Source organism: Quercus lobata, chromosome 11 (assembly GCF_001633185.2).
Source record: "Quercus lobata isolate SW786 chromosome 11, ValleyOak3.0 Primary Assembly, whole genome shotgun sequence".
Taxonomy (NCBI): domain Eukaryota; kingdom Viridiplantae; phylum Streptophyta; class Magnoliopsida; order Fagales; family Fagaceae; genus Quercus; species Quercus lobata.
This window is the reverse complement of record NC_044914.1, coordinates 48,441,693-48,462,442: the sequence shown is the minus strand read 5'-3', so window position 1 is coordinate 48,462,442 and position 20,750 is coordinate 48,441,693. Positions and strand designations below refer to the sequence as shown.

At 36.7% G+C, this 20,750-nt stretch overlaps 1 pseudogene; it reads left to right on the top strand.

Annotated features, from left to right (window-relative positions):
- The first annotated feature begins 11,546 nt into the window (after positions 1 to 11,546).
- LOC115967030 lies at positions 11,547 to 17,072 on the top strand (annotated as a pseudogene).
- The last annotated feature ends 3,678 nt before the right edge of the window (positions 17,073 to 20,750 follow it).

Genomic DNA, 20,750 nt, shown 5'->3' with positions numbered 1-20,750 from the left:
ATAAATCCATCGGATCACCCTCTCACTGGCCGCGCACCTATCCTGAAGGGCCTTCATGCACACCAACGCTTGAAACAAAGCATGACGATTAAAATCAAGAGAATAATTAAAGTGCAAAATAAGTGACAAAAACATACCTTTGACAAGTCGTAGAGGCTAGAAGCCCCCAAGTCCTCCGAAGTATGCCTCCCATACGGATCCAAATCCGTCTCCTTGATGATTGAGGTGACCATCTTGACGGCATAATCTTTGTGAGTAACAAGCCTTGGGACGAGGTTAGGAGCAACGGGTCCTTTCCTTGTTATTAGACCTTTCCCAGCTCCATGACAAGGGGGAGGGGGCGACAAAGCCTTCTACTATTGCTCCCCAATCAGTGGACCCGTCCCCTTCTTCGACAGACGGTCATCTTTGGTGTTGGGTTTTCCCTTAAGTGTGACTTTAGGGCCCACGTTAGGAGTTGATCCTGATGCCTGCTCCTATTGTTTACAAGCAGCAGCTGCCTTCCTCACCAAAGCACTTTACCTGCCTATATCCATCTCTAAAAAAGCAATAAGGTGAGTTATACGAACCAAGGGAGTAAAAACAGAAGTAGACGAACAAAGGGACTTACGGTGATGGGAAGAAGCATGCAACCATCGGGCTGTGGGCGTTGGCTCTAGACCACCTCAAAAGGCGTAAAGGGTGTCGAGAGTGACCAGATCCTTCCACTTCCTTTCTTCTAAAGGGATCGCCCAAACTCTCTTGAGGAAATTCTCCTGTTCATCAATTATCTCGAGACGGACTTGAGCTGAAAAAAAAAAATGAAAAGAGTAGAAGGTTAGGTACATAATTTAGGCTGACGGGGCGACAAAAAAGGACACCGAAGACTCACCAGACTCCTTGACAACAACCCAAGTATTGTCAAACCCGTCAGGCATGCCATCTTACTCTTCAGGTCTACACACCCATTATGTCCCCTAGACGAAAAAGTACCTATTTTTCCAGTTTCTGTTAGAATCTGGCATGTCTGACACAAGCTTAAGCGACTGCTTTCTAGCTAGGAAGTGGTAGATATCTTTTGATGAGGATATCTACTAGGGCCTGTAGTAGTAAAAGAACTCATTAAACGTAAGTCGACGGTTCCCTTCACTCAACTAACCCCATATCACTTCAGCACCAATAAAAATCCTTCATGCATTTGGTGCAATTTGGCTGACGAATAGGCCAAGGTAGTTAGCAAGTTGATGGTGTAGTTCCATTAATGGTAACCTTAACCCCATAGTAAACATAGCGTCATACTTCCCTACATTTGCTATTTTACCCGAATAACATCTCTCAAATTCACTTGACAGATGGATAGGGATGTTATCGGGGATTTGATGACGGTCACGGAGAGTATTAAAGACCCTTTAGGACATGGTTGGATAGAAGTCGTTCACTGTTCATATTTTTGGAAGAATGAAAGGCCTACTGCCTCTTTCGTCTGTCTAGTCAATTGACTTGTCAACTTTTTCGTGACTCCCTTCATCACTCTTTTCCTCCTCACCTTCCCTCTCCTTCCTTTACTTCCTCTTTATCCTCTCCCCCATCTGCTTCATAATCTTCCTCCTTTTTGTCATCAAGAGAATGAGCAGACGGTTCCCTTTCTGGGGACCAGGTTAAGCCCTCCTCGGGCCCACCACCTGACAGGTAGACTTCGTCGTGGACCGCACCCTCACGGACTGACGACGATTGTTCACTCATCACTTCTCTATCACCTGACATCTATTCACCTACAAGCAATAGAGGTATTCTAAGAACCTATTTTGATGGGTCTCTATAGAGGCGATGACTAGCTAGAAAATGGAAGAAGAAAAAGAAAACCAAAACAAGGAGGAAGAAGACTTACAGAATAAGTAGACGGCTCTGTAAAAGTGACGGGATCCACAAAACTGAGGGAGGCGCAGGTAACGGGTGCTTGTGAAAGACGGGTTGGCGTTTATATTCTAATCTCGAAGGTCTCAAAGGATGAAGAATAAAGTAAAGCAAAATGAATGATGAAAGGGGGAAGAACTATTTATAGAGAGAGGAGGTGTGGTATACAAAGCGATGCTCATGATTGGAAACAAGGCCAACCAGCAAGCACCACATGTCACCTCGCATATTAACCAAGAGCTACTTATGCCATTTAATGACATGGGCTCCAATAAAACATATTAATGGTCATAAATGTTCATATACTCCATGGCCCGTTAGCCAAAGTCGATGGGATGACGGAATAGGGGGCAGCTGATAAGGGTGTTCTTGTAAATGATTTAATGCATCACACACAAGGAAGCCGATGGTTCCTATAGGCCCGTTAGCTTCATGTGCATATATGGAAGGACAAAAGCGGCGACACCATAAGCCGACAACCCCACCACGATACTCGACGGGTACCTCCATAAGCTGACGAGGAACTTTCGGACGAGGCAAGTGGCCAACAAGGGAGAAGAGGCCGACGGGTGTGAAGAAGCCGATAGGTCCAGCCTAGCTTAGCTTGACCTCCACGAATGTCTATACATGGAAATGTCTTGAACGTTAATTAAAGGAATCTCTACAAGGAAAGAATCCCATAAACACGAGCATTAATGAGAATCTTCTCTACAAGGAAATACCTTCTCCACCAAGAAACGAATGTCAGCTCCACACTACTATAAAAACCCCAAAACCCTCACAAATCAAGGTACGCATAATTTTCCCAGCTCTGGCACTCTAGAGTTGTAGAAATTCTCTCTAACTTATCCTTCAGAGGGTATTTGACCGATACTACATCGGTACTCTCTGTAAGGTCCTCTTTGTTTCTGTTTCGCAAGTTCTGTCTAAAGCACGTGAGGACTATGCGACTCACTAACGATTTTTGGCATCATCACCTTCCAAAAAGCATAATTATTTCCATCAAAGTGTGAGGGAATCATAAGAGAATGACTGTATTCCATGACAGCAGAGGTCAAGGATCAACTCTAAGTTAAGAAACTTATAAATAAGAGCTAACCCACTTTGATACCACTTATTTGTTCGTTTAGACCCCTTAAACTAGATTGTTTAACCTAATTAATTAACCAAGTTGATTATTTGGTTTATTATTTAGATCTAGGTTAAACAAGCATATATCATATCATGCACAAATGGGGAAAAGTAAATAATACCACGATATGATGACCAAGGAAAACCGATGAAATGAACCATTTCAAGGTAAAAACTTGGGGAGGATTTGACCTAGCTATCCTCAAGGTAAAGTAAATCCACTATAAGAGAATTGAAGTTTTTACAATCAGATTTAACTCTAAATCTATTGCTACCTCATGTAGTAACTTATTGACACGACCAAATGCAAGCTCCAAATCCACAGACTCCTTCTCTTCTTGGATTTACACCAACACAAGCCGCCTTTCTTGTGACTTTGAGATCCCGTTCAAAGGTTTCAAATCACCATCAATAATGATCTTGATGCAGCAACTATGTTCTACCAACACTTGATTGTAGTTCTTGCTCTTGTAAATTCTTGCGTAGTTAGAAGGTACAAAACCTTTCAAATCTCACAAAGTGTAACACACAAGTCTTCCAAAAAGTCTTCAAAACATGGCTAGGGTTTCCCTTTTATATGTAGAGAAGTTTAAATAAAACCCTAAATGTTTCCGCGGGCTTGGGCCTGTTCAAAAATTTTGCAAAAATACTGGACTTGCAATTTTCGATCGGTCGAGTCTAATTCTCAATCAGTCGAGGAAGGCAGAATTTTTTTTTTTTTTTTTTTTGGTAGTCAATTGGACTTGAAACTTGAAACCTATACTTTTAAGCATTGCCTTACACTTAGACTAGACATGTTTCTTTCTTGATTTGCCAACAAAACAAAAATATGATTCTAAACATTTAAACCTAAATCTTTAGAACCTAACATATACTTGTGGTAAAATGAATCAATCCTAATCCTTAAAAGAATGCTTTTTGACATTTTTGTGGCCAATTTAAGTTTCTGAGGACAAACCATTACATGATTAATAATTTAAGATTTTGCTATAAAAGTAAGATGCACTTGCCCACCATTCCATCTAATGTAAAAGTAGGGTGCTATTAACGGATGTTGTACATTAACATGGTATAAATAAATATAAAATATTCATGTTTTTTGGGATTTGAAAAAAAGCTAGATAAGTATTTTGGTGTGTGTCAGTTTTGATGGGAAAAATCAAATCTTAAAACTTATGGTGTGTTTGGTTAGGGTGAAAATAGGGAGGATGGAAAATAGAGAGAAGAAAATAGGGTGGAAAATGTTGTTTTCCACTATTTGGTTGGGGAAGGAAAATAGGAGAGACAAAAAACATGGGAGAAAATTTTCCCTCCTAGGCCCACTTTTTTTTCCTCCCAAATCGGGAGAAAAATGTGGAGAGAAAAGTGCTGTGAAAGCACTTTTACACAAATACCCCGTTTCTTTCTCCTCTCACAGCTACAAACACAACAGTTACAAACACAACAATCTTTTTCTTAAACATCTCTAAACTCAAGCATTATCAAATTATCAGAACACAAACTCAAAAAAACAATTTTAAAATTAATCAAATCATAACAACAAAAAAAGAAGAAGACAGAAGCTATTTGATCCATCTGGGCTACGTTGGGGATGAAGATGAGTGACAGCTCTAGGCTGGGCCAACTGCTTTGGGATGAAGATGACCTATCTGGACTGCGTTGGGGATGAATGTTCTCGAATCAAGTAAAAAAAAAAAAAAAAAGGAGAATGAGAGCTGCTGGAAGCCTAGAATGTTCTTGAATAAAGGAGAAAAAGAAAATAAAAGAAGGGAGGGGATAGGGATAGGACAACGTGTGGAGGAGAAAAACAAGAAAAAAAAAACGTATGGATGAAATGAAATGAGAGAAAGGAAAAATAATATAAAGAATAAAAAATCTAATTGAGAAATGTTACCACAATATTTTTACAATAAATTTTAAGTAACAGATTGTTATTAGTTAATATTGGTGAGTAAAAAAATATTTCAGTGATAGCTTCAAATTAGAACTAGTAACAACTTTACATATAAATTTTTTTGTGAAAGTATTACGAAAAATGTTGTGGACGTAACAGTTCTGACCACGTTGCTAACCACTTTTTTTTTTTTACATTATAATTTTTAATGAGTTTTTTAATGCAAGTACGATTGTAATTTTTACATTATAATATAAATTTATATGAATGATGTGGTAAATTTTATATTATTTAATGAGTACAAATAAATCTATTTCTTACCTATTATGTAACAAGGGTATAATAGTCAATTTATATAAACTACATTTTCTATTATCCCACTTTTCTTTTCAACCAAACAAAAGAGTTTTCCACCCTCCCACTTTTCGATCCCTCCAACCAAACATACACGAGGGAAAACTAAATATTTTCTATCCTCCCACTAATTTTCCATCCTCCCACTTTTCCACTCCTCCAACCAAACGGACCCTTAAAGACATGGCTTTATCTAATTAACTTGAGTCCTTATTTTTTATTTTTTATTTTTTTTGGGTGAAATGACTTTTCTTTTTCCTTTTTGGTTTTAACTTTTAACATCTTTTCCTTTCCCTAAATAATGCTAGCTTGCTAGGTTCCGTTTCTTTAAAAAAGAAGGGCAATGCTAGGTTCTTACGGTTTTCTAAACAAAAATATTATGAAAATAATTTTCGCAACAAATTTTATAATATTGGACTTGTTTGGTAGAAGAATTTTTTTTTTAAAAAAACGGTATGAAATAAGTTTTGTAAAGTTGTGATTTACAACTATTTTGTGTTAGCTTTTATTCCGTGCCAAATTTTATTGTAATTTTGTTCAATCTTATGTGCCCTGTATTTTATGTGGGATTTCTTTGTAAGGGTTGTATATGAGAGAGAGTGTGAAGACTCAAGGTAAAGTGAAGAACAAAGAAGTTTTCGCGGGTAGCTCGCGAGAAGCCTTCCTGCAAAGTGAAGCATGTGCTCAGCACATGACTGCAATGCGAAGAGTCATGACAGATGGTGACAGCTAGTTTTCGTGAGTGTCTCGCGGGTAAGACCTTCCAGCGAGATACCCGCGAAATATTCTGTTTTGCCAATTTGTCATATCTAATACACCCTGTCCCTACCCACACTATATATACCCACATTATCCACAGATATTGAGGAATGCTTTTCAGAGAAAAAACCCTAGCCATAACCTTTGAGAGTGAGAGATTGTTATACCCACAATTCTCTACACAATCCATTGTGGTTTTCCTCAACTCCTACCTCTCCATTTCCATATCCTTGAGAGGTTGATAGCCCAAACACTTACTACACCCATTCTGAGTGTCAAGTGAGGTTTTGGTGCTGTTGGGAAGGATTAGAAGAAGCCAAGCTTTGGCGGATGCAATCGGGCATATTGCGGGATCCAGAGAGCTAGACAAGACACGGTTCCGAGAAGCCTTGTTGAAGTAGGAGCTTGGAGGGCTCAGGTGCATTGGGTAGATTAGGCTTAGAGGGTTTCTTGCTATTCGTGTATCCCTACTGATTGTCTAGTGGATCGATTTACCACTTGGAGGGTGGTGGAAAGGTTTTTCGCTGAGTACTTCGGTTTCCTCTTCGATAACACATCAGCGTGTTATCTTGTGTTTTCATTCTTCTTCCCTACTCTTTTAGTTGTCTTTCTACTGCTGTGTTTTGTTGAATATAGCTTAGAGTAGTTTTATTTTTTGTTCACTCGTATTTACTCTATTCCGCACTTAGTTTAAGTTAGAGTAAAATCAACCGAGCTGTAATCTTTAATTTGGGGGTCTAAATAGCTCTTGTGTTTTAACACATAATCGAGCTTTCACACCCTAACGTGAGAAGATGTTTTATGAGATTATCTCATGAAACATTTCTTTCACAACATACATGACTCACTCATGTTAGAAAAATATCTCATAAGATTGACTTATAAGATAATTTTTTCACTAATACTACCTTTATCATACAATAATTACAACATATTGTGTTAGCAATTGTAAACAAAGTTGCAAAAAGTGTTTTTTCCCTAAACTTATTGCTATAATATACCATGTTTTCTCGCTTGAGAGATCTTACTTTCAGTTTAATTAATTTATTTAGTATATGTACAACTTTTTAAACTTTAATTACTATTTTACGGTATAATTGTACATTTGCATAAGTTATTTTTTAAACCTAATAATAAACTGATAAAAATAAACTTTTCAAATGAGCATGCGTATGGTATGTCATTAAATGGGTGCCATAGTAAGCAAGTTTTGGGGGTGAGCAAAAGCTGATGGAAACAACGAAGGCCTTGCTCTAAAATATTGTGAAGAACTTTGTCAGCTTTGTTGGTCAAATTTGGCTGGCTGTTGATATCAAGGCCACATAATTAAAAGGAGAATCAGCATCTTGGATATAGAAGGGGTGTGACGCAGGACAACCACACTAGGCTCCATACATAAGGTCAGAGGATGGGCCGTCTTCTTTTTGTTCTTCTTTCCATACATGCATATAATTGGAGGCTTGTACCTTATGTCCACACCAGGGTGAAGAAGAGTAAAGATGCTAAGGATTATGCTATTTGGTGGGGCATGTGACAAATATATACGTGTGGAATGACCCTTGGATAACTTTGATTTGGGTTTTAAACCAAGGCCTAATAAGGTAGCTTAGCAACCAGTGATGGTAGCAAATTTAATTGATCTAGCTAGAGGGTTCTGGGATGTGTCCAAATTATATGGTTTGATAATTACTATTGATCTTGTATTGCAGTGGCTGCAGAAGAATTGTCATTGTTAGATGAAAAGACAATGTTTGACGCGGTTGAAATTCAGGGCATGCAATTAAATTTGGAAATTATGCAACTTAGCGAAGAGATCCATTCTTTAATTCAAGTACAGTATTTATGAGAATTATTGATCAATAAGTTTAGGATCACAACTTCTTTCACAATATAGTTGACATGATTTGTTGTAATTTTTGTATTACATAGGTGGGTTAGTACAAGATGAAAGTAATGTTTCTCCAATCACAAAAACAACATCAACAGTTGTAAAAACTAAAAATAAAAACGTTAAAAAAAATTGTGCCTCTAATACTACTCTTACGGATATGTTGGATATTGACAACTGAGTCATGCATCTGACTTGCGGGACTTGAGAAGTTATATAATTAGACAAAAAAAAAGCTTCATAGATAAAACTTTCCAACTTTTTACAACATAATTTTCTTAAGAATGGTTTTAGTATATTACATTGCATGGATCCCCACTCCTAGGATTGTCTGTTTGGTAGGAGATGGAATCTCAAGCTTCATAAAATAGGAGTCATAGGTTAGTGTATTCCATAGGTTAGCTCCATCGAGTCGGTGTCTTCAAGATGTGCAAACTGCAATAAAATCAGGAGGAACCTTAGAGCATCTTTATCAGCTGTGGCATAATTTATGCCATTTTGCCACACCAAAGACCTACTTTATTATTTTACCACATCATTTTACAACATCTCATTTCTCAGATGTTTTATCATTCAATTCTATACATTCAAATAATATTTACTACACATTAAAATAATATATTATCTCCTCCCTATCATCACCATCATCAACAACAACCCACACCCGCAGATCAACTGCCAAAGCCCACAACCACCGGCCACCCCCACAGATCAAAAACCGACCACCAATATCAGCCACTGCTACCACCAAAAAAAAAAAAAAAAAAAAAAACTCTCAAACAAACACTACACAGCCACAAATCTCACACCCACAACCCAATCTCACTCCCACAACCCACAACCCGATCTAAGACCATCCCAAATCTGATACCCATCCCAAATCTCACACCCACAACCTAATCAACCTACCACCATCAACCAAAATCAGCCAACCAACAACAATCAAAACAACCAACCACCAAAAGAGAGAGAGAGAGATCGGCGAGATTGGAGAGCGATGACAATGATGTCGTGACGATGACGATAGCCCTTCTCATTTTGGACATCGGCGATGACAATGGCTTGTACGCTATGAGCGGCGAACTCGTGAGCCTTGCCCATGCCGCTTGCGTCTCCGGTGATAATGGCCACTGTCAAACTGATCTTAAATTAAAGAAGAAAATAAATCTCACCAAATGTGAAGAGAAAAGAGGGAATCGGTGAGAGGGAACCGGTGAGAGAGAACAGAGGTGATGAGAGAGAAGAGAAAAGAATAAAGTGAAGAGAGAGGAGAGAGAAAAGAGAATAAAAAATTATTAACCCATATACCATTGTTCGTCTGTTCCGTTGCAAATTTGCAACGGTGTTATTCACATGTGGCAAATTTTATGAGATTTGACACATCTGATAAAAGGGATTTTTGGTGTTTGGTGTGCCAAATGTGCCAAATATTTAGCATTTGGCACATTTAGCACATCTGATAAAGATGCTCTAAGTGTGCATATAATATGCCACCTAGAACATCAGTAGAGCCAAGAACACCAAGTTCAGATATTATACCAAGTGATTTAGATACAAGTTGTATGTGATTTTGAAGCCGATAATCAATCTATCAGTATAAAGGACTCAATTTGGTACCAGAGGTAGGTTGTTCTTTGTCACTATGACAAGGCATGATAACATAACATAAGAAAAAATCAAGAAAACCAATGAGAAGACTAAAGGGAATCTTTATAGATAAAAAATCCTCTCAAACCTAACTATAAATTAAGAAATTATTAAGAAAATGTAAAAACAACAACAAAAGATATGGTTGTAACATGTTGAAATATCTCACCCAGGTTTACCGCATTGCAACCTGCCTTAACGCTAGTCCAATCAATCAACTCTGATAACTTTAGCAATATAAAAATCCTGTGGAATGACTCCAAACCACTAATTTTTTTTTTTTTTTTTTTTTTTTTTTTAAGCCGGAACCAATCAATTTTCATTAATTTAGAAAACTAGAATCCAAATACAACGCATCCACCACTGGTGGAGGATCCTCCTCCATCCAAATAATTTCATTATCAATTAATTTAGCAAATCTAGCCAAAGCATGAGCAACACTATTAGCACTACACCTAACACAATTAGTTGAAGTGGAGCTGAAACTTGCAGCCAAGCACCAGATGTCTTCGTATATTAAACCAAGTTGCGAGAGGTCTGGTTGAGCTTGAGAAATCGTCTTCATCACCATAGCATTATCACCTTCCAGAATTATCTCTATAAAGCCCACATTAATGGCAAACTCAAGCACTTTACGGCATGCCAACACTTCCACCTCCTCACTATCTCATAGAGCATCGCCCCTCATAGCTATAGCAGCCATGACTTCACCCTTTTCATTCCGAATCACAACCCCATAACCCAATGCAGCTCCATCACCAAAACAAGCATCATCGAAGTTCAGCTTGAATAACGATCCCTGTGGAGGCTGCCATGTCTGCTGCGCTGGGACAAGTATCAGAACTAGCACACTCAGATGGTCCTATGCATCCGTATACTCCCTCAAATAATCCACTGCACGCTGGGCTGACCTTGAAGGATGCTGGAATGCACCTCCATGCATGACCGTGTTCCTCTCATGCCATATCTGCCAACAAATAATCTAGAACAGGTTCCATTCCTCCGATGAAAGCTTCACCATGAGACCTGTGACCAGCTGCAAGAAATCATTTTGTTCAGTACAAGATTTTTGAAGTCTACCTAAACTCCCAGCCCAAACATCTTGTGCCGCCCCATAACTCCAAAGCACATGTAGAACCGATTCGGCCTCTTTCGGATAGAAACAACATTTCACAGTCTCCACCACTCTTCTTCAAATGAGATTGTCCTGTGTTGGCAAAATATTAAGACAAGCTCTCCAGGAAAAAAATTTGATCTTATTTGGAACATTTGCTTTCCATAGTTGTGGCCATAGTGACCGATATGCTCTTTGCTTCGACGACTCCCCAACATTTATCTCTTCCTGCCTTAATTGCTTTGCCACAAAATACCGAGACCAGACTGTATATCTACCCTTTTTTTGAAAAAGACCATACCAGCCCGTCTTGTACAACCCGCCTACTCAAAGGGACTTGAAGTATAGCTTTCGCATCAAACTGGTGGATCATGGCCATAATTCTTTCTTTATCCCACTGATGATTCTGCCAGACAACTATATCAGAGATTCTCCACTCCCAAATCTCCTCCTCGCTGGAAAAGAATTTTTTTTGTTGGGTGGCCAAACCACTAATACTTGAGTCAACACACCTATATATATATATATATATATATATATTCATTTTTCGTTAGTTTATATCTCACATCAAATTTAAGGTTTTTTTAAAAAAATATAAATTTATTAACTAAAACTAACCCGTGAAATCCATCGTAAAAACACCCTTAAAAGCTACCGACAGTTGTAGGTCACGGGATCAATTTCCAAATTAAAAGCCATACTCGTCTTCATCGGCTGCTAGATTTTTGGTGACTTCCATGTTGACTTTGGTCTTCCATGCAATTTCCATAGAAATATCTAGATTTTTTTTTTTTTTTTTTTGGCTTATCATAAGAAGTAAGGGCTTGGCCTTGCTGTTTCACAGTGAGGCTCATCATCATGAGAGAGAGAGAGAGAGAGAGATATGGGTACGAGGGAGAGAGATATGGGTATGACGGTGGGAATGGTGTTTTTATTGTGGTCAATGAATGTATTTATAAAAGCAGTGGGTTTGGGAAAAAGTTCATGTAGTGGAGCAGCAGCCGTTTGTGGGAACGTTCCAATTCCCTACCCTTTTGGAATTAAACCTGGTTGCTACATTGACGATTCGTTTGCGATAGATTGCAACAACACTCTTGGCTCTCCCAAGCCTTTCTTGAGAAGATTAGATCTGGAGGTGCTGGACATTTCATTAGAGGGAACACTTCGCGTCAACTATCCTATGTCATGGTGGTGTCCTATGAGTGGGACTGAGATCGCACCAAATGTGAGCTTAGCATCAAGTCCCTTTGTCTTCTCAAAATTGAGAAACATATTCGTTGCCATTGGTTGTGACAACTTGGCTTACGTTCTATCCAGCGATGTCTCAAATAGCTCATTAAGAAGTATATATTGTGGGTGCGTGTCCGTTTGTGAGAAAGACGCCATACAGTCAAACGGCAGTAGTTGCAAAACCACAATCTCCTCAGATCTCGATGTGTTTACCACAAGAATCCTGTCAATGATCGCATCTCTTAAAAGAACCGAAGATTGCAAGTATGCCTTCTTAGTAGATCAGAAGTGGTTCGAGGAAAATTTAACAAACCACTTTGAAGTCCGAAAAATTTCTCACGTTCCTGTGGTATTAAATTGGGAGATAAACGCAAACTTATCTTCTCGTGTAATGGGAGGTGATTCATCTCACTCAACCTGTCAGTTTGCAAATCGTTCTTCGTCATTGGGTAATATGAGTTCTTTTACATGTTCTTGCGACTCCGGCTTTGAAGGAAATCCCTATCTTGTTGATGGATGTCAAGGTACACTTCTCGCACTCTATTAAATCTATTTATTAATACATTAAATGTGTGTTTCATTTTCTTAGACAAATAAAAATGATTAATTTTGATGTTGTCACAAAATTTCATTTATATTTTGGGCGAACCATAAAATTTCATTTTGGGTACCACAAAGTCTATAGATATATTTTTGTGTCACAACTAGGACATGCGTGACTATAAGTGCTGAAGGAGTGAAGCTCCTAACTCTCTATTGGCTTGCTTTCCCTTGTTTTGTCTTAGCCTACTTCTAGCTTTGCTTATCCTTGTGAGAGCATTCGTGTCTCATACTGATAAGTCACTTCACTCCCTTTCTAGTCTACGCACAAGTGTTTAGCATTGGTTTCTACCTTTAACTCATTTATTCATCGTAGGTCGTCAGGGGGTATCCCCCCGAACCCTCTGTTGTTCACTGCCTGCTTTCACTGTCTATAGGTAGAAAAAGCTTAATTGTGTAAGTGACTATTGAGACTTCAAGTGACAAAAAATATGGATTTATAGGAAAGTGATGGTTTATTAATCAAAATTGCACGTATTATTAAGTTGTAAAAATATAGTGTTCCAAAAAAAATTATTTTGGTACCATCATTTGTTGAAGATTATGTTTGATAATCTTAGGGTTAAAAAAGGGTTTATTTCTTCTACTTTGCTCCTGTTTGTTCTCTTCCTTTTTCTTAAGCTTATCAAGCATCTTCAATTATTATTATTATTATTATTATTATAGAAAGTGGACTGATGGAATAAGTAAACAAACATGCCTTATATCCTCTTGAGTCATAGGCCTTTTTCCCCTCTCAATTTCCTCTTGAACTTTCAACTTAAGGAAACCCTCTCATAAATGAGAATAATGCGCATTTGGCTATTACAAGTAAATTAAATTTTAAAGTTGGCTAAATTGCCAACTACATTCTAGAAGGAACTAATTTCTTGGGTGGCATAAGGAAGAAACTGAAGTTGGCAGACACACACACACACACACCACGTACACGCGCGCACACACAATAGAGAGAGAATTAGTATAAGAACAATGCATGAGAATGCATGTGTTAGTAGAAGCTTACTAAGCTTTTATTTTTTTTGGGTTATAAATTGACCCTAGTTAATTAATTCAATTACCCAAGTTGATTAATTATTCATATTACATGCAATAACGTAAAGGCACAAACAAATCAACAAATAATCTAGAGTGCAGCAGAAAGTAAATTTGATACAGTGACTTGTTGACTAATGGGGAAAATCTCTCATAAGGCAAAAATTCCACCGGGTAAATTTTAGGTCAACACTCCTAAGAATCACTAATCAAAATCAAGAGATTACAAGTATATGGAATCTTACACCAAACCTAGCCTATCCCAAAGTATCTACTTATAGTAGAATCCTCACAAAAACCCTCAATTAGTCTTGATTTTGTAGAGGCTTCTTCCCTTTGCACGAATCTCAGTACGTGATTAACTCCTAGCAACTTGAAGCTTGTTGTTGGATGCAAAGTTCTTCAATACACTTGAAGAGAAGGAAGCGCTTAGTCACAAAACCCTAAGGCACATAAGAATGTAGCTTCACAATAAATGTAAAAACTTTCTATGTGAGTCTCTATGTGTGATAATGGCTAAAAAAATAATCCTTTTATATATCATCTAGAAGTTTAGTGAACAAAACCCTAGAAGTCCAAGTCATCATAGGCTAAAAAACAAATCTAGAATTTCTAGATCTACAAAGCTTGATAGATTGATTAGTATGAAGCTTGTGTCGAGGTTCATTAAGTCTTGATGGAAGATTGTATCGAGCTTATGTCAAGCTTGTGTCAAGGTTCACTATTTTCAACTTTTCAAACTTGTTTCTTTGTGCAGTCTTCATGTAGTCTTCAATAATATCAATTGTTTTGTTTGTAAGATATACTCCATGATATTCTAAAATCCAGTTAGAATTACCCAAATACAAGCAAAGTGTATTTTGTCAAAGAATATACCAACTACTGAAAAATATGACCCTAACACTATGACCCTTGCCATAGCAGAATTAATTTCCTCACACATTGCTTAAAACAATTTAAAATGGTTCATAATATAGGTGGGTATGGTTTGTGCTATTGTCTTTATCAAGATTTTCTCATCCCGCTTTCAAAAACAACATAAAAATGGTAGAACTTGTCACATCATATTTTGTTTTTAAAAAATGGTAGAATAAATAATTGTATATATTAATACAATCATGTCTATTAATAATTAATAAATTTCATATTTATAAAATTAATAACATAAAAAAAAAAAAAAAAAAACCATATTTGTTGAATATTTTTTGGACATCAGACTGTTTAGTGATTACTAACTAGTAGTATTATACAGCGGAAATGACTTTTTGGATGAATGTCAATGTTGCATTGTTGTGTTTTATTGTTGATAATTTTGAACATCTATTCTAATGTTGTGTTTGTTATTACATGCCACTATGTTAGATATTGATGAATGTGCAAATCTTGAAGTATGTAGTTTTTACAATCTTCGATATCCTTGTGTAAATGTTCTTGGGGGATACTATTGTGATCCAATTTCAGATCACAATTCTTGCAACAAAATTATCATAATAGGTATGTCCTTTATTTTACCCTCTCTGAGATCTACAATAATTGAAAAAAGATCTACCTAAAATAGGAAGGTGAGTTCAGAACTCCAAATGGTAAAGGCATAGGGATAATGTTGAATGAAGAATAACCTAATTGTTGCTTACTATTTCCATTTTGTCTCTTAATCTTTTTATGTTTTTAATACTTCTTTAGGGGTGACTCCCTTAAATCAAGTCAATTTTTAAACATTTTCTATTTATTCTGTCCACGACCTAGCTGGTTACTAACAAATGGTATTATGAAGATGACCCATAGGTTGTTTTTATTTACTCCCAATATATATATATATATATATGAAGATGACCCACAAGCAAACTTGAAAGAATTTATGCGAATGTTCAACAAATTTTCCAAGAATTTTAGAGTATTATTCTCTGTGATTACTATGTGTCAATGTTAGTTAACATACTTTTGTCACAGAATAGTTTGTCTAGCCTTTTGGCATTGAAAGAAGTTGTCTCTATTTTATATAAAACTATTTTAAGCTTTCAATTGGTCTTGGCTCTTGAGGTAAATTGGACCCTTTAGAACTTAATGCTTGTTCTTTTCTATTATCTTTCTTTTTTTTTTTTCTTTTTTTTTGCTAAACTTCTTTTTTGTTATCTTTTATCCTCCTCTACAACCCACTTTTAGTGTATCATTCTCTTTGATTACTACTTGTCAATGTAAGTTAAGGTACCTTTGTCACATGATTGTTTGTCTAGCCTTTTGGCATTCAAAAAAGATGTCCCTATATTATTCAAAACTATTATAAGCTTTTCTAGGAGTGATCTTTCTCATTTCATTGTGTTAACCAAGTATTAGCACAGGATTTGGGCTATTATTTCTGTGTATTGGTGGATGGTGGTCATACAAAGTGGTAAAAAAAAGGAAGAATATTAAGCGCAAGGAGAGGTTCTTCAAACGAAATGGTGGTTTATTATTACAACAACAACTGTCTTCAAGTGAAGTGGCTGTTGAGAAAACCACCAAATTGTTTAATTCAAAGGAATTGGAAAAAGCCACTGACAATTTTAATGTGAATAGAATTCTTGGCCAAGGAGGACAGGGCACTGTTTATAAAGGTATGTTGATAGATGGGAAAATTGTTGCAGTAAAAAAGCCCAAGGTAATTGATGAAGGAAAACTCGAATAATTCATTAATGAAGTAGTCATTCTTTCACAAATTAGCCATAGGAATGTGGTTAAACTACTTGGTTGTTGTTTGGAGATAGAAGTTCCTCTGCTAGTTTATGAATTCATTCCTATGGAACTCTATCTCAATATCTCTATGACCAAAATGAGGAGTTTCCAGCAACATGGGATATGCGCTTACGAATTGCTATAGAAGCTGCAGGAGCTCTTTTCTACTTACACTCAGCAACTTCTACACCCATTTACCACCAAGACATTAAGACTACAAACATTCTCTTAGATGATAAGTATAGAGCAAAAGTAGCAGATTTCGGGACTTCAAGATCCATTGCTGTTGATCAAACTCACCTAACCACAACAATACAGGGCACTTTTGGATATTTAGACCTTGAGTATTTCCAATCAAGTCAGTTTATAGAAAAGAGTGATATTTATAGTTTTGGTGTTGTTCTTGTTGAGCTCTTAACCGGAGACAAAGCAATTTCTTCTACAAGGACAAAAGAATGCAGAAGTTTAGCCACACATCTCATTCATTTAATGGAGGAGAACAATTTGTCTGATATTATTGATGCTAGAGTTATGAAGGATGCTAAACAGGAAGAAATCATAGTAGTTGCAAACCTTGCAAAAATGTGCTTGAACTTAAATAGGAAGGAACAACCTATAATGAAAGAATTTGCAAAGCAGTTGGAGGCAATCCAAACATTGAAAAAAACTCCTAATGTTCAACAAAACTATGAAGAGGTTGAATATGTCAGAACTGAGATGTATGAGCAATGGGATGATGTTTCTACATCAACAATGTCAGGTGCGGACAATGGTTTAGCTTCATCTTCAGGCTCTTGCCCACTTTTATCTTTTTAATTAGGCTGAAGTAAAAGCTTTCGTTGCAGTATTTATTTAGTTTCATCTTGTGATGCTATATCTTCAGCATTTTTTTTTTTTTTTTTTTGTATTATAAAACTCATTTCATGGAATTAGTTCTTTAAGGTGTGTTAGGACATATGTGTTTCACATGTTAGGAACGTATGTCACTATTTTATGTAATTGGCTAATCCTTTGACAAAACGAACTTTACTTGTAATTGGGTAGATCTATGATGTGTTTAATACTTCAAGAAACAAGGTTTCAAATTCAAGTGTTAAAGCCATGCAAGTCTATCCAAGATTTAAGTGTGAAAAGTGTTGTTCATTAAAGCTCGACAACTACCTCGACAACTAACATCTATCGAGCCTTGAAGAAGCTGTTCCAGCCTGTGGCTCGACAATAGCTCGACAGATAAGGTATCTGTTGAGGTTTATGAAGTTCAAATTTTCAAGACTTTTCTTCATCCAATCCGTGAATATATGTTTGGGTTTTCTTTTCTCACAACCCTAGACATATATAAGGATTATTTTAAGAGCCGTCAAAGATGACACAAGTTGCACAAGTGTTGAGCAAAGTTTGTTCATGCAAATTGTGACTAGAGATAGAATTTGCCCTAGTTCATCTTTTTTGTGAAGAAGCTGCTGTGTTTGTGCATTGTAGGGTTTTGTAACCAAGGAAGTTCTTGATCTTCATCGTGTGATGAACTGAAAAACTTTATAGCCAACAACCTTCTCTAGTTGGTGATGGAAGTCGCGTACTGGGATCTGCGTAATTGGTTAGTCATGTACTGGGAGCCGTGCATCAAAATGAGAGATTGTCACTACAGAGCAAGTCCAATTGAGTATTGGGGTAAGGGTTCAACTGTAGGTTAATATAAGGTACTGGGATTCCTTTTCTTGTAACTACTTGTTGTGATAATAATGGATTCTCGAGAGTGGTGACCTTAAAATCACCCGGTGGGGTTTTTACCGTGTAGGTTTTCCCCATTATAAACAAATCACTGTGTCAATTTAATTTCCGCTGCATACTGAGTTTAATTGGCGATTTGTTTGTGCTGTCACGTATATTGCATATTAATCTTATTAATTAATAAACTTGGCTAATTTATCACAAGGGGTCAATATGTTTTTGGCCTATCAAGGTGGATTAACTTTACGCTCTTGTGGTTGTACAATATAGCAAAAGTCTGCATTTTGGTATTGTAAAGTTGTAATTTACAATTATGTTTTATGTTGACTTTATTCCATGACAAAAAGTGTTGTAATTGTTTTAATTTTGTTCCTTATATTTTGTGGGATTTTATTGTATTGGTTTAGTATTAAGTTGGTGAAGAGTCAAGCTTAAATGAAGAATCAGTGGATTTCGCAAGAAGCTCATGAGAAGATTACCCGTGAAAGAGCCATGTGAGGAGCACATGTCTGGAAGCTGAAGAGTCATGCCAGGCTGTTATTTTCGCGAGTGTCTCGCAGGTAAAGTCTTCCCACAAGATAGTCGCGAAACATTCTGCTTGGAAGTTTTTTAAGTGTGACTTGCTTACCCTTCACCCATGTTATATATACCCTCATTACTCACAAATGTAAAAGAGGTCATTTAGAAAGAAAAACCCTAGATAGGTTTTCTACAACACACACACCCATCTTTTAGAGAGAGAGCTACTCATCCTTAGTGAGAAATCATTGTAGTCTCTTCTCCTTCCCTCTTCCATTGTCATACCTTGAGAGAAGATTTGTACTCAAACACAACTCACACCTTTTTAGAGTGTAGAGAGTGTTTTTAATACTCCTGGAAAGCATTGGAAGATACCAAGGATGGCGGATGCAACATAGAGCTTGTTGCGGGATCCAGAGAGCTAGACAAGACACAGTTCCAAGAAGCCTTGTTGGAGTAGGAGTTTGGAGGGCTTAGGTACATCGGGTAGATTAGGTTTGGAGGGTATTTTGCTAACCCATGTATCCTAACTGATTGTCTAGTGGATCGATTACCACTTGGAGGACGGTGGAGAGGTTTTTCGCCGAGTTCTTCAGTTTCCTCTTCGATAACACATCGGCATGTTATCTTGTGTTTGCATTCTCTCTTCCCTTACTCTTGTGCTTTACTTTTAATGCTTGTTGTTCATGCTTATGCACTAGAGTAGTTTTATCGGTTTATTGCGCATCATTTACTCTATTCCACACTTAGTATAAGTTAGAGTAAAATCTATTGAGTAATTTTTAATTTAGGGGTCTAAACAAGCTCTTGTGTTTTCACACATTTTCGAGCATTCAGGTATTATAAGAATCCATTAGTATTATATGGATTAAATGATTTGCCTTCCAAATTATTGGTGTCAATAGTATGCTATGTGCCTAAGAGAGTTACAATAGTCATAATATGGTCGATCCCATATACCATACATGTCCAAGGCCTCTTCTTGTAGTTTGGGTACCCACCGCATGATTGCATTTTCTTGAAATTGGAAGTTTCCATTGTTGCACTTTCCATTGACTGAACAATCTTAAATTGTCATTTCATTTTTTGTATTCCTCTTATGAAACAAAATGCCGAGACAAAAAGAATCATTCAAGCACACTAGGAATTGAAAATTTCTTGCATTAGTTGTAGGATTTCCCTTTTTTTTTTTTCACAAGTAGGTGGCAATGGAACATATACAAATATTAATCTCCTCTCTACAGCCCTTAAGATCATGCATTTGGTTTCCTTTATGTGATGAAAACTATACCCTTCCAAGAAATGTGATAGGTTAATTAGTTATTTGCATGACACATATGGAAATTTAAGATTACCAAAGAAATCACATTGCACAATTCATGATAAATAGTCACAAAACCTTGCTATGCGTGCACGAAAAATTATCAAATAACTTTTTTTTTTTAAAGTAAATATGGAAACATTTAATTGTAGTTGGATATATGACACATGAAATTCATTTGATTTTTAAATGTTACATGTATTACAACTAAATAAAAGATTTGTAGGTTGTAATTCTACATACACTAAGATTTGTAGATAATATGTTTAGCTAAAAATAAAAAACACTTTTTGTATTGTTTTAGTCAATTCATCCACACGGTTGAATTCAATTGGGCAATTTAAGAACCTAATAATTATATCTAAGTTCTACCCTATTGAAGTGCATTGCCCAATGAAGTACATAGTTAAAATTAATTGTCTTTGAAAAAGATAGCACCATCTTTACAACATTGGTCAGTTAAACCGTGTAATTGAGTTCAATTGAGGAACCCAAGGTAAAATTCCTAAAAATCTATATCTAAGTGTTTCCTTATTAAGTAATGCTATATTGGCAAGGGACAAGGTTTTCCTCCAACTAGTTGCCATCTCTATATCTAGCTTACTTATAAGTTTTATTAGGTATGCCTTACACATGGCTTTAGGGCAACCCTCTCAACAATTAAGAGATCTATCTGAGGAACATGAAGACTAGTTGAAGTAACAAGCCTCCCAATATAATCTCCTTCAACTTATTATGTGACAATTTATTAGACTATCCACACATATTATTTAAATAAGTCTTATGACTAAAAATATACATGAACAATTTTTTGGGGTAATTACACTCCCCTAGCTTCCTTGAGATTTGAGGGAATGACACTCAACCCCAAATCTGAATGGAAAAAACGCTCTCCTCCCTTGAGGTTTGAAAAAATTAATACTCCTCT